Source organism: Nerophis lumbriciformis, linkage group LG16 (genome assembly GCF_033978685.3).
Source record: "Nerophis lumbriciformis linkage group LG16, RoL_Nlum_v2.1, whole genome shotgun sequence".
Classification (NCBI taxonomy): Eukaryota; Metazoa; Chordata; class Actinopteri; order Syngnathiformes; family Syngnathidae; genus Nerophis; species Nerophis lumbriciformis.
In genome coordinates, this window is record NC_084563.2 from 32,112,426 (window position 1) to 32,118,157 (window position 5,732).

Here is a 5,732-nt window from a genome sequence, read left to right on the forward strand (position 1 = left end):
CATTTGACCCATCACCCTTGATCACCCCCTGGGAGGTGAGGGGAGCAGTGGGCAGCAGCGGTGGCCGTGCCCGGGAATCATTTTTGGTGATTTAACCCCCAATTCCAACCCTTGATGGTGAGTGCCAAGCAGGGAAGTTTGGCTCCCATTTTTATAGACTTTGGTTTGACTCGGCCGGGGTTTGAACTCACAACCTACCGATCTCAGGGCAGACACTCTAGTCCAGTGGTTCTTAACCTGGGTTCGATCGAACCCTAGGGCAGTGTTTTTAAAACACTGTGCCGCGGTGTGCCGTGAGATACAGTCTGTGTGCCGTGGGAGATTATCTAATTTCACATATTTGGGTTAAAAACATTTTTTGCAAACCAGTAATTGTGTTGTTGTTGAGTGTCGGTGCTGTCTAGAGCTCGGCAGAGTAACCGTGTAATACTCTTCAATATCAGTAGGTGGCAGCCGGTAGCTAATTGCTTTGTAAATGCAGGTAAAAAGGTGTCTTATGCTTAAACCAAAAATAAACAAAATGTGAGTACCCCTAAGAAAAGGCATTGAAGCTTAGGGAAGGCTATGCAGAACGAAACTAAAACTAAACTACCGTAGCTACAAAGTAAACAAAAACAGAATGCTGGACAACAGCAAAAACTTACTGTGGAGCAAAGACGGTGTCCACAATGTACATCCGAACATGACATGACAATCAACAATGTCCCCACAAAGAAGGATAAAAACAACTGAAATATTCTCGATTGCTAAAACAAAGTAGATGTGGGAAATATAAGACATGAAACTGCTACAGGAAAATACCAAAAAAAGAGAAAAAGCCACCAAAATAGGAGCGCAAGACAAGAACTACACACGGGAAAACAGCAAAAAAAACTCCAAATAAGTCATGGCATGATGTGACAGGTGGTGACAGTACACCTACTTTGAGACAAGAGCTATAGTGATGCATGCTTGGTTATGCTTTAAAGTCAGTCATATCCAACAATTGCGACAATGACTTTTAACTGTCAACTGAGTTTATGATTTCTGCTGGTGGTGTGCCTCAGGATTTTTTTAACGCAAAAAATGTGCCTTGGCTCAAAAAAGGTTGAAAAACACTGCCCTAGGGGTTCGGTGAGTCGGCCCCAGGGGTTCGGCGGAGGTCAAAACACACCCGACTCATCGTGTAAATACAAACTTCTCCCTATCGGCGTATTACGGACACAGAAACAGCAGAAGTCAGACTGATTTGCAGGTGTGTAATTTGTTGTGAGTTTATGCACTGTTGGTTTTGTTGTTTGAACAAGGTGATGTTCATGCACACTTCAATTTATGCACCAGTAAAAAAAACATGGTAACACTTTAGTATGGGGAACATATTCACCATTAATTAGTTGCTTATTAACATGCAAATTAGTAACATATTGGCTCTTAACTAGTCATTATTAACTACTTATTAATGCCTTATTCGGCATGGCCTTAATATAACCCTAACCCTCTCACCCTAACCCTAACCAAATAACTCTAAATTACGGTAAGTGTTTGTTACTTAGAATATGTTCCCCTTGTGTCCAAATAACTCTAAATTAAGTCTTTATTTCTTAGAATATGTTCCCCTTGTGTCCAAATAACTCTAAATTAAGTCTTTGTTACTTAGAATATGTTCCCCTAGTGTCCAAATAACTCTAAATTAAGTCTTTGTTACTTAGAATATGTTCCCTTAGTGTCCAAATAACTCTAAATAAAGTCTTTATTTCTTAGAATATGTTCCCCTTGTGTCCAAATAACTCTAAATTAAGTCTTTATTACTTAGAATATGTTCCCCTTGTGTCCAAATAACTCTAAATTAAGTCTTTGTTACTTAGAATATGTTCCCTTAGTGTCCAAATAACTCTAAATTAAGTCTTTATTACTTAGAATATGTTCCCCTAGTGTACAAAAAACTCTAAATTAAATCTTTGTTACTTAGAATATGTTCCCCTAGTGTCCAAATAACTCTAAATTAAGTCTTTATTACTTAGAATATGTCCCCATTGTGTCCAAATAACTCTTAATTAAGTCTTTGTTACTTAGAATATGTTCCCCTCGTGTCCAAATAACTCTAAATTAAGTCTTTATTACTTAGAATATGTTCCCCTCGTGTCCAAATAACTCTAAATTAAGTCTTTGTTACTTGGAATATGTTCCCCTAGTGTCCAAATAACTCTAAATTAAGTCTGTTACTTAGAATATGTTCCCCTAGTGTCCAAATAACTCTAAATTAAGTCTTTACTTAGAATATGTTCCCCTAGTGTCCAAATAACTCTAAATTAAGTCTGTATTACTTAGAATATGTTCCCCATACTAAAGTGTTACCAAAAACATATAACTTTGTCTTGAATTTGAAAAAAACATTTTATTTTTCACTAAAGAAGGGTTCGGTGAATGCGCATATGAAACTGGTGGGGTTCGGTACCTCCAACAAGGTTAAGAACCACTGATCTAGTAGCTCAGATTTATTCTGGGAACTATGCTCACATCGACTCCTGAAATCCGAATCTTTGTACTTTAGACCTCCTGATGAGGTCCTCTACCTTGGCCTCTTTTGAAATGAACCACACAGCTGTTGTTTTTACACCCGCACACTTCCAACTAGAGATGTCTGATAATGTATTTTTTGCCGATATCTGATATTGCCCAACTCTTAATTACTGATTCCGGTATCAACCGATACTGATATATACAGTTGTGGAATTAACACATTATGATGCCTAATTTTGTTGTGATGCCCCGCTGGATGCATTAAACAATGTAACGAGGTTTTCCAAAATAAATCAACTCAAGTTATGGAAAAAAATGCCAACATGGCACTGCCATATTTATTATTGAAGTCACAAAGTGCATTATTTTTGTTAACATGCCTCAAAACAGCAGCTTGGAATTTGGGACATGCTCTCCCTGAGAGAGCTTAAGGTGGGCGGGGTTGGGGGTAACAGGGGGTGTATATTGTTGCGTCCCGGAAGAGTTAGTGCTGCAAGGGGTTCTGGGTATTTGTTCTGTTGTGTTTATGTTGTGTTACGGTGCGGATGTTCTCCCGAAATGTGTTTGTCATTCTTGTTTGGTGTGGGTTCACAGTGTGGCGCATATTTGTAACAGTGTTAAAGTTGTTTATACGGCCACCCTCAGTGTGACCTGTATGGCTGTTGACCAAGTATGCATGGCATTCACTTGTGTGTGTGAAAAGCCGTAGATATTATGTGATTGGGCCGGCACGCAAAGGCAGTGCCTTTAAGGTTTATTGGCACTCTGTACTTCTCCCTACGTCCGTGTACACAGCCGCGTTTTAAAAAGTCATAAATTTTACTTTTTGAAACCGATACCGATCATTTTGAAACCGATACCGATAATTTCCGATATTACATTTTAAAGCATTTATCGGCCGATACTATCGGCAGTCCGATATTATCGGACATCCCTACTTTTAAGTGATATAGACACGTATCTATTTTATGGAGGAATGTCGTTAATCACAGAACTGGCACTCAAAGTTATTAAAAAAAGCATCGTTTTGAATCGAAAATCGATTCCGAATCGAACCTAAAGATTCATAGCCATATGTAATGTAATGTAACTGACTTATCACAATATTGCCATTTGTTTTGTTGTCTTGGAAAATAGTGACATTTTTGGAGTAAAATTATGACTTTTGATATCCGATATTCCGATATTGTCCAACTCTTAATTACCGATTCCGATATCAACCGATACTGATATATACAGTCGTGGAATTAACACATTATGATGCCTAATTTTGTTGTGATGCCCCGCTGGATGCATTAAACAATGTAACAAGGTTTTCCAAAATAAATCAACTCAAATTATGGAAAAAAATGCCAACATGGCACTGCCATATTTATTATTGAAGTCACAAAGTGCTTTATTTTTGTTAACATGCCTCAAAACAGCAGCTTGGAATTTGGGACATGCTCTCCCTGAGAGAGCTTAAGGTGGGTGGGGTTGGGGGCGGGGTTGGGGGTAACAGGGGGTGTATATTGTTGCGTCCCGGAAGAGTTAGTGCTGCAAGGGGTTCTGGGTATTTGTTCTGCTGTGTTTATGTTGTGTTACGGTGCGGATGTTCTCCCGAAATGTGTTTGTCATTCTTGTTTGGTGTGGGTTCACAGTGTGGCGCATATTTGTAACGGTGTTAAAGTTGTTTATACGGCCACCCTCAGTGAGACCTGTATGGCTGTTGACCAAGTATGCCTTGCATTCACTTGTGTGTGTGAAAAGCCGGAGATATGTGATTGGGCCGGCACGTAAAGGCAGTGCCTTTAAGGTTTATTGGCGCTCTGTACTTCTCCCTACATCCGTGTACACAGCCGCGTTTTAAAAAGTCATACATTTTACTTTTTGAAACCAATACCGATAATTTTGAAACCGATACCGATAATTTCCGATATTACATTTTAAAGCATTTATCGGCCGATACTATCGGCAGTCCGATATTATCGGACATCCCTACTTTTAAGTGATATAGACACGTATCTATTTTATGGAGGAATGTCGTTAATCACAGAACTGGCACTCAAAGTTATTAAAAAAAGAATCGTTTTGAATCAAAAATCGATTCCGAATCGAACCTAAAGATTCACAGCCATATGTAATGTTATGTAACTGACTTATCACAATATTGCCATTTGTTTTGTTGTCTTGGAAAATAGTGACATTTTTGGAGTAAAATTATGACTTTTGATATCCGATATTCCGATATTGTCCAACTCTTAATTACCGATTCTGATACCGATATATACAGTCGTGGGATTAACACATTATTATGCCTAATTTTGTTGTGATGCCCCGCTGGATGCATTAAACAATGTAACAAGGTTTTCCAAAATAAATCAACTTAACTCACTGCCATATTTATTATTGAAGTCACAAAGTGCATTATTTTTTTTAACATGCCTCAAAACAGCAGCTTGGAATTTGGGACATGCTCTCCCTGAGAGAGCATGAGGAGGTTGAGGCGGTCGGGGTTGAGGTGGGGGGGTTTAGGGAGGTAGAAGGTAGCGGGGAGTGTATAGTGTAGTGTCTCAGAAGAGTTAGTGCTGCAAGGGGTTCTGGGTATTTGTTCTGCTGTGTTTATGTTGTGTTACGGTGCGGATGTTCTCCCGAAATGTGTTTGTCATTCTTGTTTGGTGTGGGTTCACAGTGTGGCGCATATTTGTAACAGTGTTAAAGTTGTTTTTACGGCCACCCACAGTGTGACCTGTATGGCTGTTGACCAAGTATGGATTGCATTCACTTGTGTGTGTGAAAAGACGTAGATATTATGTGATTGGGCCGGCATGCAAATGCAGTGTCATTTAAGGCACGCTCCCAATATTGTTGTCTGGGTGGAAATCGGGAGAAATTCGGGAGAATGGTTTCCCTGGGAAATTTTCGGGAGGGGCACTGAAATTCGGGAGTCTCACAGGAAAATGGGGAGGGTTGGCAAGTATGACTGGGAGATGCAACTGCTCTGTACTTCTCCCTACGTCCGTGTGCCACTCCGTACAGCGGCGTTTTAAAAAGCCATACATTTTACTTTTTGAAACCGATACCGATAATTTCCGATATTACATTTAAAAGCATTTATCGGCCGATATTATCGGACATCTCTACTTCCAACCTCAGTAAATCTGTGCCTCTTTTCAACCCCTGATAGTAGCTGCAGCTTTATAGGCAAAACCAAAGAGCCAAACTCGAGTTTCTTCACTCTTGGACTAGTCAAC